Consider the following 19,222-nt stretch of genomic DNA (forward strand, 5'->3'; position numbering starts at 1 on the left):
CAACAGGTATAGAAAGAATTGATCTAAGAAGCTCGATGATGCACTGTGGGCTTACAGAACTGCCTATAAGAATCCCATGGGCATGTCTCCGTACAAATTGATGTATGGGAAAACATGTCACTTACCTCTTGAGCTAGAGCATAAAGCTTATTGGGCAATCAAGGAGTTCAACTTTGATTTCAAACTTGCCGGTGAGAAGAGGTTATTTGATATTAGCTCGCTTGATGAATGTAGAACTCAGGCATATGAGAATGCCAAGCTGTTCAAAGAGAAGGTTAAGAGGTGGCATGATAAGAGGATACAAAAGCGCGAGTTCAATGTAGGTGATTATGTCTTGCTATATAACTCTCGTTTAAGATTCTTTGCACGCAAGCTTCTCTCTAAATGGGAAGGTCCCTATGTTGTTGAGGAAGTATATCGTTCCGGTGCTATCAAGATCAAGAACACTGAAGGTAATTGTCCGAGAGTTGTAAATGGGCAAAGAATCAAGCATTATATCTGAGGTACTCCCATAAATGTTGAAAGCAATATCATCAATACCATAACTCCGGAGTAATACCTAAGGGATGTTTATCAGCCTGTTTGTCGGGGGGATAACCCCGGGGTAGGCTCATCAAGCATGTTCCTTCATTTCCGGCCCAATGGACATGAAGATATGGAGATTCCCAAGGCCCAAGTCTTCTGACCGGCTAGGCATCACCTGCCGTCTGGAAGACGAGGCGGCCACCTTTCTGGCCGGCCAGGCAGCCCCCGTCGGCTAGAATGCAGGCGGCCTCCCCTTCAAAGCCAGCGTGGTCCCGCCAACCGGACTGAGGGGGAAGCGTCCACCCTCAAGCCGGCTGACCAAGCTGGCTTGCCGGCTGAGGATCACAAGTCACATCAGATCGCAGGTCAGGAAGAGACCTCACGATTAAAGGTAGCTACGCGTCAGCAAAGGTACATGATCAGGGCGCCCAGCAGGTACGAGCATCGGCGGCCACGCCGCTGACCTACCCCGGCTCTGATCCATCACCTAGCATAGTGTCGGACCGTCACACTCCCACTCCATTACTGCACTCGGTGTGGGGAACAGTGGAGGCGGTCGTACTACCTGCCCATGAAGAATGCGGGGCGATGCTTGACGTACGTCGAGTGCTCAGCGTCAACCTTACGCGGGAGCCCCATTGGCCAGCCGGCAGGTCCCACAGGCAATCGAGACCATCCAGCCGGCGGGCCCCTCATCGACAAGACAAGACCCTTGTGGGCCCGTGGCCAGCTAGCGAAGCAGCTAGCCGGGTCCCACGCATGTACCCTTTATCCATGTTGTAAGCTAGCGGGTTCGTCTATAATACCCCCCGGTCGCCCCCCATGCACAGGGGCCGGTCATTTATCAGTCATTCTACACTACACACTCACCAACCCACCGAGAGAGAGGTAGAGACGAGCCGGTTGCTCCCCTCTTCTTCCTCCCAACACAGCTCCAGGAGCAACATTGTACTCTGTTCCCATACATCAAACACACCAGCAGGATTAGGGGTATTATCTCTACGGAGAGCCCTGAACCTGGGCACATCGTGCGTCCCATGCATGTACCAACCTCGTTCCCAGTGTCCACCTTTGTCCCTTCGTTTCTCACCGACTTTAGCCTACCTATGGCATATGTTGTGAGTATTCACCAACATTTGGCGCCCACCGTGGGGCCGATTGCGGCACCGGCTGGCTTTACGCGCTGGGCGGGGCCCTGCACCTACACCACCGGATGCATCGCGTCCGAATCAGTCTGCATGCCCGTGGAGCTCGCTTTCGACGAGGCGACGCCCATGATGATCGACGTCCCCGTCCGCCATGCGGATTCGGACGAAGATTCTGATGACGAGGCGCTCCCTAGCGTCGTCATCGCTGCTATGGAGAACCTCAGCATTCTCTTCAGCGACCTTTGCCTCAATGACGGCCCGCGCTAGTTCGGCGAGGACTACGACGTTGAGGCGCTCTGCGCCAGCTTCAGCAGGCTCTCTATCGCTGAGATGTCTGCCCACGACGTTTACCCCAGTAACGTCCTCATCTTCGACGGCCCTCCGCTGTCGGTAGGGTTCTTCACCCCATACCACGTTGCTGCCGTCTCCAACACCGTGGAGGTGATGGTTATCAGCGCTGGCACCAGCACGACTCCCGGCAAGGCCTCCGCAGGCGCCGGCGAGCCCGCTGCGGCCGCGGCTGATACTCTTCCGGACGCCATCGCCGGCCTGAAGACACCGGTCACCGCTTCCGCCGACCCTGCAGACGCTCGGGCCTCGCTGGAGGTGGCTCGCACGCGTATCTTGGAGGAGGGCATCGCCGTGGACTCGGCGAAACGTCGGTTGGAGGCTACGCATCGCGAGTATAACTCTGCGTACGGTCTCACTCCGATTTCCGAGGCCCCTAGTCGGCTTGGATCGGTCCGCAGCCCCAGCCGGTTCATCGCCGAAGTTCTAGGCGATGATCTGCCCACCTACGAGACTCCTGCGGCCAACATGCAAGCGGCGCAGGAAGCCATGGAGGAGATGGCAAGCCTGGAAGGCGAGGAGCGCGTCTTCCAGGAGAAGCGTGTCAGGGATCTCCTTGACGCCGCCAACCAGCAACACGCTCGGCTTGAACCTGGTCAGGCTCAATCGGAGTCCCCGGAACCGAACTCAGGGGGCTTGCCGCAACCCTAGAGGCCAGCACCATGCCGAAGGATCTTCCTTGCATCGCCCTTCCGGCTGGAGGGGCGAAGGAAGCCAAGACCGGCGCTCGCAGCGCCAGAGTGAGCACACTTCAGGCTTGCGTCACGGAGGCGACGACGGCGATTTTGATTCGAAGGACTCACGCCTCCGTCTCCCGAGGCGCCTCCCCTTTCGCCGCCGGGACTGGCGCCCCCGTCACCCAGGATGAGCGGGACGCTCACCGGCGTATCGTCGCCCTGGCCCATGCGGCCCTCCTAGAGGAGGACGGACCCGTCGGTCCGGCATGCTTCGGCCCCCGGATCCGAGGGGAGCCGTTCCCCCGAGGTTTCACCCTGCCTCGGGATACGCCAAAATACAACGACATGGCCAAGCCAGAAGACTAGCTGATCGACTACACCACGGCCGTAAGCATCGCCAGGGGCAACAAGCGCGTAGCGGTTCTCTACGTGCCACTCATGCTGGCCGGCTCGGCCCGGACTTGGCTTAACAGCCTCCCGGCCGGCAGTGTCAACTCCTGGGTGAACTTCGAGGAGGCATTCGTCCGCAACTTCACCAGCACCTACAAGCGCCCTAGTCGGCCCCGCGAGCTGGCCATGTGCATCGAGAAGGCCGACGAACCCCTCCGTGACTACGTCACCCGGTGGACTGAGCTCTGCAACTCCTGTGAGGGGGTGCATGAGGTACAAGCCATCCAGTACTTCATCGACGGATGCCAAGACGGCACCCTCCTCAAGCACAAGCTCATGTGCGCTGAGCCCACCTCTTTGGCGGTGCTCATGGCCAAGGCAGACAAGTACGCCACGGCCGACTCCACAATGCACATCAAGGTGACCGCCTTGGACAAGGTTGTGCCTGCGCCGGCTACTCCCAAGCCGGCTGGGGACAACCGAGGCGGCCAGAATAACTACAAGCGCAAGGCGGATTAGACGGATCCCCGCTCCAACAACAAGCTGGTGGCCAATGTGGAGGGCGAGGCGTCGGCCTCTCAAGCCGGCCCTCCACGAAAGCGTTGCAATCAGGGCAACCCCAACTGGCTGCCCAGGCAGACTCTCGAGTAGCAGCTCGACACCCCCTGCAATATACATTATGGGGCGACGCCGTCTACCCACACCCTTCGACAGTGCAGCATCGCACGCCGGCTGTCGCAAGGGGAGGGCCTGCCGGCTCCTCCGGGTGCGCAGGCGGCGCCCCGTGCATGGGCTCCCAATCCCACTCCGCTTCCGCCGCCACCGCCTCGCGATGACGGTCCTCACCCTGACGACTACCCTCACCAAGACGGAGCGTTCATCGTCTTCACCAGCGAAGGCGACGACAAACACAGCCTGTGCCAAAGACGGCGCGAGGTGAACGCCACTGTCCCCCCGGTTCCCTAGTACATGCATTGGTTTGACAAACCAATCACATGGAGCCGGGTGGACCATCCTGCGGTGATGCCCAACCAGGGGTCATACACACTCGTCCTCGACCCCACCTTCGCCTCCAAAAGGCTCACCTGCCGATTCTCCCGGGTGATGGTCGATGGCGGCAGCAGCATCAACATCCTCTACCTCGACACTCTCCGCAAGCTCGGGCTCAAGGAGACGGACATCCTGCCAACCAGCACTGTCTTCCATGGCATCGTGCATGGGTAGTCATGCTCGCCCATCGGCAAGATCCAGTTGGACGTCCTCTTCGGCGACAAGGCCCACTTCCGTCGAGATTCCATATGGTTCGAGGTAGTGGACCTCAGTAGCCCGTATCACGCGCTGCTGGGGAGACCGGCTCTGGCCAAGTTCATGGCTATTCCGCACTACGCCTATCTGAATATGAAGATGTCGGGCCCCAAGGGCATCATCACTGTTGTTGGCGACTACGAGAAGTCGCTCGAGTGTGCCCAAGATAGCAGCCGCCTAGCCGACGCCTTGGTGGTTGCTGAGGAGAAGCAGTAGATCGACCGGCTCGTGGCCCAGGCTACCGAGCAGCCGACGATTCCTTCTCCTCCATCCCAATCAGCGGCGAGGGATCTTTCAAGCCGGCTAAAGAGACCAAGTAGGTCCCACTCGACCCTACCAACCCAAAGCAGTGCATCACCATTGGGGCTGGCCTCAGCCCCAAATAGGAAGGCGAGCTCATCGACTTCCTCCGTGAGAATCGGGACATCTTTGCGTGGTCCCCCAAGGACATGTCGGGTGTTCCGAGGAAGTACGCCGAGCACAAACTTCACGTGCGACCGGATGCAAAGCCGGTGAAACAACCTTTGCGCCGCTTCGCCGAGGGGAAGCGGCGCCCAATCGGAGAAGAGATCACCCGGCTCCTTGCAGCCGGCTTCATCATGGAGGTTTTCCACCCAGACTGGCTGGTGAACCCAGTCCTGGTGCTGAAGAAGAACAACACATGGTGAATGTGTATCGACTACACTAGCCTGAATAAGGCTTGTCCGAAAGACCCTTTCACATTGCCTAGGACAGATCAAGTGATCGACTCCACTGCAGGCTGTGAACTGCTGTCGTTTCTGGTGCTTATTGGGGCTACCATCAAATCAAGCTCGATCCAGCTGATCGCCTGAAGACCTCCTTCATCACGCCCTTCGGGGCCTACTGCTACACCACCATCACGTTTGGTCTGAAGAACGTAGGTGCGATATTCCAATGCTGCATGCAGCAGTGCCTACTGCCACAGATTGGCAGAAACACCCACGTCTATGTGGATGACATCGTCGTCAAGACGAAGCAGCACTTCAGCCTCCTCGACGACCAATGGGAGACATTCGCCAATCTGCGCGAATACAAGATCCGGCTCAACCGTGAGAAGTGCGTCTTTGGGGTCCCAGGCGGCAAGCTCTTGGGGTTCTTCGTATCCGCCCGCGGCATCGAAGCGAACCCTGAGAATATCGGCACCATCGAGCGGATGGTGCGGCTGGCTCGGATCCTCGACGTCCAGAAGTTCGCTGACTGCTTGGCATCCCTCAGCCGGTTCGTCAGCCGGCTTGGCGAGAAGGCCCTTCCACTCTACCAGCTCATGAAGAAGATGACGAAGTTCGAGTGGAACGGCCAGGCGGACGAAGCCTTCCGCGACCTCAAGCGGGTAATCTCGAGCCTGCTAATCTTGGCAGCCCCATCTGAAAGGGAACCCGTACTCATATACATCGCGCCGACCACTCCCGTGGTCAGCGTAGTATTGGTAGTTCAGCGCAAAGAGGAAGGCAAGGCCCTAACCAGTGCAGCGCCCTGTCTACTACCTTAGCGAGGTCTTGTCCGTCTCTAAGCAGAACTACCCTCATTATCAGAAAATGTGTTATGGTGTTTACCTTGCTGCAAAGAAATTGAAACAATACTTCCAAGAGCATGCCATCACTTTGGTGAGCACTGCTCCTCTCTCAGAGATCATGGGCAACCGTGATGCCACGGGCAGAATTGCCAAATGGTCCATCGCCATGGCGGACCATGATATTCGGTACGAGCCTCGCACCGCCATCAAATCACAGGTGGTGGCCGACTTCTTAGTCGACTGGGCCGAGACCCAGTTCGAGCCACCGCCTCCAGACTCCACGCATTGGCGGATGCACTTCGACAGCTCGAGGATGCGGACAGGACTGGGAGCCGGCATCATCTTGACGTCTCCGAAAGGGGACCAGCTCAAGTACGCTCTACAGATCCATTTCGCCGCCTCCAACAACGTCGCCGAGTACGAAGCACTGGCTCATGGCCTCCGTCTTGCCAAGGAGATCGGCATCCGGCGACTCATATGCTTCGGCGATTCAGACTTGGTGGTGCAGCAGGTCTTTGGTGAATGGGATGCCAGGGACGCCAACATGGCGAGCTACCGCTTCCTCATCCAGCAGCTCAGTGGCCCCTTCAAGGGTTCTGAGTTCCACCATGTTCCCAGGGCGGAAAATGAGGCGGCCGATACGCTGGCGAAGATCGGCTCCACGAGGCAGGCCATCCCAGCCGGCGTCTCGCTCGAGCAACTCCACAAGCCATCTATCAAGCCGTCTCCCGAGTCGGCATCAATCTTCATACCAACCAACTCGATGATACAAGCGCCGCCAGCTCCGCTAGTTACGCCGGCTGTGGACCCCACGCCGGCTGCGCTGGCGTCACCGGCTCCAAATGCGGCACCGACTGAGTCTACGGTGCAAGCGCCGTCGGCTCCGCCGCCTACACCGGCTTCAGATCCTAATCCGGCTCCATTGGTCCAACTGACTCCAATAGCGGCACCAGCTACAACGACAACCCCGGCTCTATCCGGGCTCGAATCCTCCCAGTGGGTGGACGTCATGGAGATAGACGGTGAGCCGACTGCAGTAATAACACCATCAAGCTCAGGGGTTGCAGAAGCCCCCAACAGTCAAATCAAAGCAGAGGCGACCTTGTGTCGGCTCCATCATGGGCTCAGGCCATTCTGGCCTTCCTTCTTCGCGGTGAACTTCCTCAGAACGAGGCGGAGGCGAGACAGATCCAGCGCAGGTCCGCCGCCTACGCCATCATCAATCGTGAACTGGTGCGACGCAGCACGACCGGCGTGTTCCAACGTTGCGTCGAATCAGAAAAAGGGCAGGAGATCCTCAGAGACATCCACCAGGGGGCGTGTGGGCATCATGCCGCCTCCAGAACCCTGGTGGCCAAAGCATTCCGCCATGGATTCTACTGGCCCATGGCCCTCGAGGAGGCCGTGGATCTGGTGGACAAATGCGAAGGCTGCCAACGCTTCAGTGGACAAAGCCATATGCCGCCTGCAGCGCTGAAAACAATTCCCTTATCATGGCCATTCGCCGTCTGGGGACTGGACATGGTTTGGCCCTTCAAAATGGCTCGTGGAGGGATGACACATCTTTTGGTAGCCGTCGACAAGTTCACCAAGTGGATCGAAGCCATGCCTATCAAGAAGCTTGACAGCCCCACTGCTGTCAGGTTCATCACACACATCTCTGTCCGATATGGCGTTCCCCAGAGCATCATCACCGACAATGGCACCAACCTCGCCAAAGGCGCCCTGGCGCTCTACTGTTCCAAGGTAGGCATCCGGCTCGACCTGGCCTCAGTGGAACACCCTCAGTCAAACGACCAAGCAGAGAGGGCCAATGGTCTGATCCTAGCTGGCATCAAGCCAAGGCTGGTGGCACCACTGGTTAGGTCAGTCGGCTGCTGAATTGAGGAACTGCCGGCTGTGCTATGGAGCCTCCGCACCACGCCCAACCGGTCGACCGACTTCACTCCATTCTTTGTGGTATATGGGTCTGAGGCTATTATCCCCATGGATGTCGAGTTCGACTCGCCTCGGGTCACCCTATACACAGAAACAGAGGCGAAGGAGGCCAGAGAAGACAGTGTGGATCTCCTCGAAGAAGCAAGGGACTTGGCTTTAAGCCGGACGGCCATCTACCAACAGAAGCCGAGATACTACCACAGCAAAAGGATCAGGCCTCTCTCTTTCAGAGGGAGACTTGGTCCTCAGAAGAATACAACGCATTGCCGGCTAGCACAAGGTCTCACCCCCTGGGAGGGATCCTTCATCATCAGTAGGGCGCTGCACAACAACGCTTACTACCTGATTGACGCCCAGAAGCCAAGGAAGCGCAAGAGGGACGACTCCGGACAAGAAACAGAGCGCCCATGGAACGCGGCGTTGCTTCGCCCGTTCTATTGCTAAAAGGCAGAAGACAAGCAAAGGAAAGAGCATGCACATGTATCTTCCTCCCTCTTCAGGGAACAACGAAGCCAATAAAAAACATGCTCCATGTTTGTTTTTGTCAAGAGTTTTCACTCAGTGTACGGGCTACACAGCGTACCACCTCTTGCCAGCTTAATCAAGCTCGGAGGCTACGCAGCGCGGCCCCTTGCTAGCTTAAACAAGCTCGGGGGCTCGCCAGCCGCCTGAACGGTCCACCCTTATAACGGACACATAGTGTACCGGCTGACTCCTGGTCCGTCGCTCGAGCCTGCGGGCTGGCTCCGGTTGCTCGGTTCGCGATATGACGCGAGGTCAGGTCGAATACATGCAAAGTCCGGCTATACTTGGGACGACCGGCTCGGGCTGGCTCGATCGTATATAGGATCTCATTCAAGACTCAAGACGGCCTCTGACTTCCGGGAACAACAAATACGATAAAAAGAGCATGCTCCATGCTTCATCTTGCTAAAGAGTTTTCACTCAGTGTACGGGCTACACCGCGTACCACCTCTTGCTGCCTTAATCAAGCTCGGAGGCTACGCAGCGCGGCCCTTTGCTAGCTTTAAACAAGCTTGGGGGCTCGCCAGCCGCTCGGACGGTCCACCCTTGTAGACGGGCACATAGTGTACCGGCTGACTCCTGGTCCTTCGCTCGAGCCTGCGGGCTCACTCCGGACACTCGATTCGCGATATGACGCCAGGTCAGGTCGAATACATGCAAAGTCTGGCTATACTAGCGACGACCGACTTGAGTTGGCTCATTCAAGTCGGCCTCTGATTGGCTTATGTCTTGTTCTTTATGTCTTGATGGCTTCGGATAAGAGAAGTCAACCAGGAATCAAAAGACGGGATCATAAGACAACACGCTTGGTGACGAATATAATGCTGAATATATACATTCATAAAAAGCATTGGCCCACGGCCCACGTTCGTTACATCCCTCCGGGGGTAGAACCAAAAACACAGAAGGACACCAGTTACGGGACAACGGCCTCAGTGGTCGTCTCGGCTGCTGCTCCTGATGTGGTAGCATCGCCACCTCCGGCTCCTCCCGAGGTGGTTGCGCCGTCTCCCCCGCTGCGGCCCCCGGCTCCGCTGATCCCGGAGTCGGCATACGCCCCGCCGCTGGAGGCGGTTGCAGATTCCGCAGCCCAGGCCGCCTCGTCGGAGCTGTCGTCGGCGTCGTAGGGTTGAAGGCCATGCAGATCTTCAGCGATCACACCGCCGTCTTCACCCCGCTCCAACACGAAGTCGTCCCAGGCTGTGTATTCAGCGACGGCGCTGGCTCTCACCCGGAGCTCCTCCTCCATGCCTTGCAGCTCCGCCTCTAAGCCGTAGCGCTGGGAAGCCAGCTTGCCCAAGTTCAGGTTACGATACCATGACTTGGCCAGGCGCAGGGCCATATAAGCCCCAGACCGCGCTGCGGAGGCACGCCAGGCGTCCAGGCGCTCTCCACCCGTCGTGAGCTAGCGGGCAAGCCGGCTCATGGTCGACGGCTCCACGCCATCCGCCACAGGGCCGCCACCATCGACGAACCTGTAACCTGGAGCTGAGTCACAGACTCGCCCAGGACGTGCAGGCGGGCCCGAAGGCCCACTCCGATCTCCTCTATGCTCCAGCCGGAGGTAGTATCTACCTCCTGCCCGGCCGCGCGGCGCTCCTCATGGCACACCTCAACGGCGGTGTCGGCTGCGACCTGGGTCTCGGGGAAGAGATCTGGGGTAAAGGCAACCAGGACGTAAGAACACAGCAAGAGGAGGAGACGGCAAAAAGACCAAACCCAAAACAAGGAAGAGATACCCACAATGGAAGGCGCCATCGGTCTCATAAGAGACCTCGAGGACCTCGCACTCGCGCATCTCACTCGCATGAGTAAGGCGGGCGATTTCCTCCTGGAGGGTCGCGGCGGACTCCAGCGCCTTAGCCAGCTGCATTTGCTTCTGGGTAAGGGCTTCATCCTTCTCCCTCAAGGCGGCGTCCTTGAGGTCCACCTCCTTGAGGTGAAGCGATGCGAGGCGGTCCACGTCGGCAGAGTAGGAGGCCTCCTTCTTCTGCAGCGTGGCCCGCAGCCGCTCCAACTCGACCCGGCCGGCCGCCTCGAGCGCCTTCTTCTCCGCCTGAAGAAGGTCCAACTGCTCTTGGAGCCGGCCGCCGGCGTCGCGCAGGGCATCACGCTCCGCGGCAACCTCGCCCAGCCGGGCTTCAAGCTCGGCGATCCGGCTATCAGCCCCCAAGTGCTGGTCTCGAAGCTCGTCGTACGCCTGTACCTGAGCATCGTAAAGCGCGTGCCAAAGGGGAGAGAAAGGGAACAAGATTAAGATTCAACCTGGTTAAAAGCCTAACCAGCCCGATTCTCGGGGGCTACACCCAGTGGGTGCGCTTGCGCACCCCCACTGAAGAAAACTGTGCAGGGAAAAAAGGCCTCCAAGAGATTCGGACCGGTTGGCAATCAACCCGCCCGAGTCTTGGGGGCTACACCGAGTGGGTGCGCTGTCGCGCCCCCACCGACGTCAAGAGAAGAGAAAAAATTGCAAAGAAAAACCAAAAAAGGCAAGGCCTACTTGGGTGCGGGCTTCCAGGCGCTCCATGTCGCCGCACACCACGCGGGCCGCCTGCTCCACCTTCAACGGGCCGCTGGAAAACAGCGTCACCAGCTCTGGTACGCCGGAAAGAACGGTGCCGGCGGGCCTTCGCAGGCGGGCCAAGTTCGCCGCCCGCCATGTCTTCATGGGCTGGCTCCCAGCCCGGCCCCCGGCCCTTGGCGCAACAGGGCCGTGCTGGGTGACGACGATGGCGCCGACTCCTGGTGCCGGCTCTACGGCCGGCTCGAGCGCCGTCCCAACCGGCGCTACCTCCCCCACAAGAGGCGGATGAGCCGTGTCCGGCGCATCCATGGTCGCCCCTGGGGCATCAGGGGCCTCGTCCGGCACCGACAGATCCAGCACCGGCGAGTCAGAAGCCGCTTCGGCCCTGGGAGAAGCCGGGATCGTCTCCAGGTCTACCTGCTCCGGGGCTGCCGGCTCAGATGGCTGGGCCCCTTCGGTCCTTGGAGCCGGCCTGGAGGCAGCCTCGCTAGCTGGCTCCTCCACACGGGCATGTGCAGAGGGGTCCTGTCTAGCCTCTCGACCCAGCTAGGGCGATGCTGACCCACGGCGGCCTTCCCGCAGCCGTGTCCCACCGGCGCTTGGAGTCTATCTCGAGCTCCCTCTCGGCAGCATCAGCTGCTGCCCAGCCGACCCACTTGGCCGCGGAGGCGGTGTCTTCATCCGCATCCTCCGCCTCCCTATCAAGCCAAGCTTCTCAGGAACAAAGTTCATCTCAAGGTGGGGAAGGGAAAATAGGAGGAAACCATACCCTGCAACCACCGGGACGTGCCTCCGGCCACCGCCACGGCGCCTCTTGGCGTCGTATGCTCGCTGCCCGGCTGGAGGACCCGACGCCGGTCGCTTAGAGGCCGACCGGGAAGCTATGGCACCCTTGCCCTTCTTCCCTGCCTCATCAGCAGTGGTCGCTCCACCACCTTGACGCCAGCCCCGCGTCAGCCGTGAGTTGGTGACGTCCTCCACCTCGTCGGAGTCTTCCTCGAAGGCTGCATCTGAACAGAATGAGGCTTCCTCATCATCGTCCGTCCAGTCTGCTACGGCATGCCGCGGGTACTCACCAGACGGCTCGTTCCCTTCCGACTCCAGGGGATTTTCCGAGCCGTCGGAGGAGTCTGAGCGGGGCTCCATCACACCCTCGTCCTCCATCTCGGAGGCGTCGGACACCTCCACGTCAGGAGCAGGCTGACGGAGGGACCCCTGTAGGGTCTTGAACATCTACAAAAGAGGAATTCAACCAGGCTCAGCAGCACCACCGGCTCCAAGACAAAACGACAGAGAAGAACGGAGAAAGGCTACCATCGGAGGCGGGTGAGCCCGGTTGAACGGGGGCATCCCCCATGTCCATTCCCCGCCCTAATCCATGCGGGCGGTGGAGATCAGGTTCACCCTTCGCACTACAGCGCCCGGGGTGAACCTCTTGGCGGACAGCCGACATGGATCAAGCCGGCCGCTCATCTGGCAAACCATATGTGGCCGCCTCTACAGAGGTAGAATCCGGCGGACCACCATGGTGGTGAGAAGGTCGCGGCCGAGGAGGCCGCTCTTCCCCAAGATGTCGAAGTGGGCGCAGATAAGCGCCACCTTAGGATGCGGCTTGGGAGTCTTCGCATCCTAGTTTTGCCGTGTCGGAGGAGCGATGGTGAACGGGGGCATGTTGAGGGCGTCCTGGGCCGGGTCGGCGCTCTTCACGTAGAAGAAACCCTTTTGCCAATGCTTGATGGCGTCTTGCAGAGGCATCTGGGGGAAGTCGGACTTCAGGCGGTGATGCACCAACGCGGCCCCGCACGGCGTCATGGGGCGCGGCCCCTTGAGCTTCTCCACCTCGCATTTCTCCATGGCGATGGACTGTTGCTTGAAAAAGAATAGGCTGCACCACAGATCGATGCGAGGCTCGATCCTCATGAAGCCCTCGCACAACACCACAAAGGCGGCCAGCTGCAGTATGGCGTTCGGCGCCAGGTGGTGCGGCTGCTGGCCGAACAACTGAAGCCATTCTGTGAAGAAGGAGCTAGCCGGGAGCCCGAAGCCCCGGTAGAAGTGCTCGACGAAGACGACAACCTCTCCCACGGCGGGTGCAGGAGCGGTCTCGGAGCTGGGAAGGCGCACAGACACTTGGGAGGCCAGGGGCAGTAGTCGATGGTGATGAAGCGCATCGATGTGCTCCTCATCGACGTCGCTACCCAGCCAGGCCCCCTGCGAGGACGCGTGCTGCGCCGACGACTTCTTCGAGGAAGATCCGCCGGCCATGGCTGCGGGTGGCGAGAGCTCGAAGCGGTCGACGGAGGTCTCGACGGCGAAGATGAAGAAGACAGAGGGCACGAGCTTTTCTTCTCAGGATGCAAGGAGGAAGAGAGCATGGAGCAGGGCGAGAAGAGGGGGCGAATGGCCTCGTCGAAACCCTCGCGTCCCATTTAAACCCCCACGAAACGTCATGGGGAGGGGATCCGGTGCGCGCCGGGCCCCATTAATTCCGTGTATTACGGGCGGTAACGCCCCCCTAAGCCCAACCGTCGCGGAGTAAATCCGCAGAGCATCTCCCGCGCGGAGGCCGAGGGGGCGTCGTGGCGGGACCCAGGGCCCATGCCCAGTCCCGTCAAGCAGTAATCGCCATCATTACGCCAGGGGGGCCTGGCACGTGGCGTTCTCCGGGCCAGTTACAACAGGACCCAGGTGTCGCTTCGAAGCTACCCGGTTCCGAAGCCGGCAACCTTCACCGCGAACAACAGCCAAAATATCAAGACAAGTCAACAAGCCGGTGAGGCCGCCCTCCCGCAGGCGGCAGACCTCGCCAGCTTCCGGAACTACTGTCGGGGGAATAACCCCGCGGTAGGCTCATCAAGCCTGTTCCTTCATTTTCGGCCCAATGGACATGAAGATATGGAGTTTCCCAAGGTCCAAGTCTTTTGACTGGCTAGGCATCACCTACCGGCTGGGAGACGAGGCGGCCACCTTTCTGGCCGGCCAGGCAGCCCCTGCCGGCTAGAATGCAGGTGGCCTCCCCTTCAGAGCCGGCCTGGTCCCACCAGCCGGACTGAGGGGGAGGCGGCCACCCTCAAGCCGGCTGACCAAGCACGCTAGCCGGCTGAGAATCACAAGTCACATCAGATTGTAGGTCAGGAAGAGAGCTCACGATTAAAGGAAGCTACACGTCAGCAAAGGTACAGGATCAGGGCGCCCGGCAAGTACGAGCGTCGGCGGCCACGCCGCTGACCTACCCCGGCTCTGATCCATCACCTAGCATAGTGTCGGACCGTCACACTCCCACTCCATTACTGCACTCGCCGTGGGGAACAGTGGAGGCGGTCGTACTGCCTGCCCATGAAGAATCTCGCGGGGCGATGCTTGACGTACAGCGCGTGCTCAGCGCCAACCTTACGCGGGAGCCCCATTGGCCAGCCGGCAGGTCCCATAGGCAATCGAGACCATCCAGCCGGCGGACCCCTCATCGACAAGACAAGACCCTTGTGGGCCCCTAGCCAGCCGGCGAAGCAGCCAACCGGGTCCCACGCCTGTACCCTTTATCCACATTGTAGGCCAGCGGGTTCATCTATAAAACCCCCCGGCCGCCCCCCATGCAGAGGGGCCGATCATTCATCAGTCATCCTACACTACACACTCACCAACCCACAGAGAGAGAGGTAGAGACGAGCCGGCTGCTCCCCTCTTCTTCCTCCCAACATAGCTCCAGGAGCAACATTGTACTCTGTTCCCATACATCAAACACACCAGCAGGATTAGGGGTATTATCTCTACGGAGAGCCCTGAACCTGGGTACATCGTGTGTCCCATGCGTGTACTAACCTCGTTCCCAGCGTCCACGTTTGTCCCTTCGGTTCTCGCCGACTTTAGCCTACCTATGGCATATGTTGTGAGTATTCACCGACACTGTTTCAGACTCTGAAAACAAAGAGGTATGTGATTCGGTAAGAAAACAGAGTCCAAAACTTTTCTAGTAGGAAATTTTCTCTGTTTTGGAATATTTGAAAAATACAAAAAATCAAAGTAGTCCGGAAAGTGCGCGAGGAGGCGACAAGCCTGCACAGCGCGGGCCCACCCCGTAGCCGCGCCGTGAGGGCTTGTGGCCACCTCGTGCGCCTCCCGGACTCTGTTTTCGTGCGGGGTACTCCTTCTGGTATGAAAAAATCATTATATATACCCTCGTTTGGTCTGACCCCTGCATCAAGCAGATCTCTCCTGTTTTTCGTTTTGAGCCTGTTTTCTGCCGCAGATTTAGAGCAAGATGTCGTCCCAGGAATCTTTGGGGGAGAACAATATCAGTCAAATCCATGGAGAAGTTCATGTTGATCTGAAAAGGATGGAGGTCATGGGGGCTAAGGAAAGGCTACCTAAAGAAACCTAGGGCAAAGCTAAGGAGAAGGATCATGCATGGGACGAAGTGCAATCTGTGCTCAACAAGGAAGAAGTTGAAGAAGTGGATTTCCTCCAACCTTACCTCCACCTACTGTCTCCATCTTTGATTGAACTCTTGAGGTTTTGTAAAACAACTCGTGCTCGTAATACTTGTCTCAATCGTGAAGTTGTTTTGCTGGAGAAACATATCACAGATCTCCAAGGTATAAATCAAAGACTGATGACCCTCTTGGAGTCAAAGATTGCAACAACTCCTCCCCACCTTCACCATCAAAGGAAGACAACTGAGCATCGGTATGGGCAATCCCCTTGGCTTGTGCCAAGCTTGGGGGAGTTGCCCCGGTATCGTATCACCATCACATCTTTTTGCTTTACCTTTGTTTTAGTTTTCCTTTTCAGTTTTATCTTTCTCTAGTAGTTTAAAAGTCTTAGTGTTTTAGTCTTGAGTTTTTCTTTGTGTCACCCCCGATGTATTCTTGCTCGTGAGCCATATAATAAAGAGTGTCTTAGTTGAAGGGCTTTGCCTCTTGCCATGATCAAAAGAGTGAGAATAGAACAAAAGCATGAAAGATGATGTAATGATCTTATGGGAAGTGATGGCTTCACATATATAAAGAATGAGAATTGAAACTTGTTGAGGGTAGGAAAACGTAGACCTTGGTCATTGTTGCAATTAATAGGAAGTGATAAGGAAGGAGAGGTTCACATATAAATATATCATCTCTGACACCATCTATGATTGTGAACACTCACCAAACTATTGCATGCCTAGAAGTAGATGTTGGACAAGGAAGACAACATAATGAATTGTGTTTTCTTGGCTCTGAACAATGTTATATGATTAGAGATCCCTTAGCATGTGACAATTTCTTCCACCTCATATTAGCCAAAACTCCCGCACCAAGTAGAGATACTACTTGTGCATCCATAAACCATCAACCCAGTTTTGCCATGAGAGTCCACCATACCTACCTATGGATTGAATAAGATCCCTCAAGTAAGTTGTCATCAGTGCAAGCAATCAAAATTGCTCTCTAATATGTATGATCTATTAGTGTGTGGAAAATAAGCTTTGTACGAACCTGTGATGAGGAAGACATAAAAGCGACAGACTGCATAATAAAGTTCTTTATCAGAGGAGGCAATAGAAAGTGATGTTCCTCCGCACTAAGAGGACACACATACAAACCTAAAAAGTGCATGACAACCTCTGCTTCCCTCTTCGAAGGGCCTATCTTGTACCTTTACTTTTTGCCCTTGAAAGAGTCATGGTGATCTTCACCAATTCCTTATTTCGCCTTTGTCTTGGCTAACGTCATATGCTTGGGAAAGATCTATATTCATATGTCAACTTGGAGGTAAGTATTCATGAATTATTATTGTTGACATTACCCTTGAGGTAAGCTATTGGGAGGAAAAACTATAAGCTCCTATCTTTGTCTATGTCCGACTGAAACTTTGATCTCATGAGTACCACGTGAGTTGTAGCAATTGTAGAGAACGAAAGAATGATTGAGTATGTGGATTTGCTTTACAAGCTCTTATTTGACTCTTTCTGATGTTGTGATAAATTGCAATTGCTTCAATGACTAAAGGCTATCGGTTGTTACTTCTCGGTAAGGTTCTTGATCCATGCTTTACTTTGTGAAGTAATTATCACTTTAGCATAAGAGATTATATGTTGGTATTGCTGTTCTGATCTTGATCATGATGCATGCATGTTCGTATCTTGTTTTGTCGACACCTCTCTCCCTAAACATGTCGACATACTTATTGAGTTAGGCTTTCGCTTGAGGGCAAGCGAGGTCTAAGCTTGGGGGAGTTGATACGTCCATTTTGCATCATGTTTTCATGTTGATATTTATTGCTTCTTGGGTTGTTATTTCACTTCACGGTACAATACTTATGCCTTTTCTCTCTTATTTTGCAAGGTTTACATGAAGAGGGAGAATGCCGGCAAATGGAATTCTGGCCTAAAAGTTGAGCAAAGATGAGTTACCTATTCTGCGCAACTCCAAACGCCGTAAAAATCAACGAGGATTTTTTTTTCGGATTTATCAAAAATACTGGGCCGAAGAAGTGCCAGAGGGGCACCAGGGGGTGCCCACAAGCCTGCACGGCGCGGCCACCCCCCAGGTCGCGCCATGAGGGCTTGTGGGCAGCCCACTAGCCCACTGGCCCCCCTCTTCTTCTATATGAAGGGTTTCGTCTGGAAAAAAAAAATCAAGGAGGAGCTTTTTCGTGGATTCGCCGCCGCCACGAGGCGGAACTTGAGCATAACCAATCTAGGGCTTCGGCAGGATGATCCTGCCGGGGAAACTTCCCTCCCGGAGGGGGAAATCATCGCCATCGTTATCACCAACACTCCTTTCATCGGAGGGAACTCGTCACCATCAACATCTCATCTCCAAACCCTAGTTCATCTCTTGTAAGCAATCTCCATATCGCGACTGTGATTGGTACTTATAAGGTTGCTAGTAGTGTTGGTTACTCTTTGTAGTTGATGCTAGTTGGATTAGTTGGTGGAAGAGTTTATGTTCAGATCCTTGATTCTACTCATTACCCCTCTGGTCATGAATATGATTATGATTTGTGAGTACTTACTTTTGTTCCTGAGGACATGGGATAAGTCATGCTAATAGTAGTCATGTGAATTTGGTATTCGTTCTGTAATTTGATATGTTGTATGTTGTTTTTCCTCTAGTGGTGTTATGTGAACGTAGACTACATAACACTTCACCATTATTTGGGCCTAGAGGAAGGCATTGGGAAGTAGTAAGTAGATGATGGGTTGCTAGAGTGACACAAGCTTAAACCCTAGTTTATGCGTTACTTCGTAAGGGGCTGATTTGGATCCACTAGTTTAATGCTATGGTTAGACTTTGTCTTAATTCTTCTTTCATAGTTGCGGATGCTCGCGAGAGGGGTTAATGATAAATGGGATGCTTGTCCAAGTAAGGGCAGTACCCAAGCGCCAGTCCACCCACACACAGCAAACTATCAAAGTAACGAACGCGAATCATATGAACATGATGAAACTAGCATGACAGAAATTCTCGTGTGTCCTCGGGACTGTTTTTCCTCCTATAAGACTTTGTCCAGGCTTGTCCCTTGCTACAAAAGGGATCGGGACACTTTGCTGCACCTTTGCTACTTTTGTTACTTGTTGCTTGCTACGAATCATCTCACCACACAATCACTTGTTACCGACAGTTTCAGTGCCTGCAGATTTTACCTTGCTGAAAACCACTTGTGAGATCCTTCTGCTCCTCGTTGGGTTCGACACTCTTACTTATCGAAAGGACTACGATTGGTCCGCTATACTTGTGGGTCATCACACCTCCATAAACGAGAAACATATCTTTAGTCCTTTTCACGTACTTAAGTATATTTTTGACCGCTGTCGAGTGATCCACTCCTGGATCACTTTGGTACCTCCCTACCAAACTTATGGCAAGGTTCACATCAGGTCTGGTACACAACATGTCATACATAATAGAGCCTATGGCCGAAGCATAAGGGACGATACTTATCTTTTCTCTATCTTTTGTCGTGATCGGCCATTGAGCTGTGCTCAACCTCACACCTTGCAATACAGGAAAGAACCCCTTCTTGGACTTATCCATATTGAACTTCTTCAATATCTTGTCAAGGTATGTGCTTTGTGAAAGACTAATGAGGCGTCTCAATCTATCTCTATAGATCTTGATGCATGATATGTAAGCAGCTTCGCCAAGGTCTTTCATTGAAAAACACTTATTCAAATAGGCCTTTATGCTTTTCAAGAGTTCTATATCATTTCCCATCAATAATATGAGAAATGCTACAGAGCTCCCACTCACTTTCTTGTAAATACAGCCTTCTCCATAAGTCTGTACAAACCCAAATGCTTTGATCACCTCATCAAAGTGAATGTTCC

Source organism: Hordeum vulgare, chromosome 5H, assembly GCF_904849725.1.
Source record: "Hordeum vulgare subsp. vulgare chromosome 5H, MorexV3_pseudomolecules_assembly, whole genome shotgun sequence".
Lineage (NCBI taxonomy): Eukaryota > Viridiplantae > Streptophyta > Magnoliopsida > Poales > Poaceae > Hordeum > Hordeum vulgare.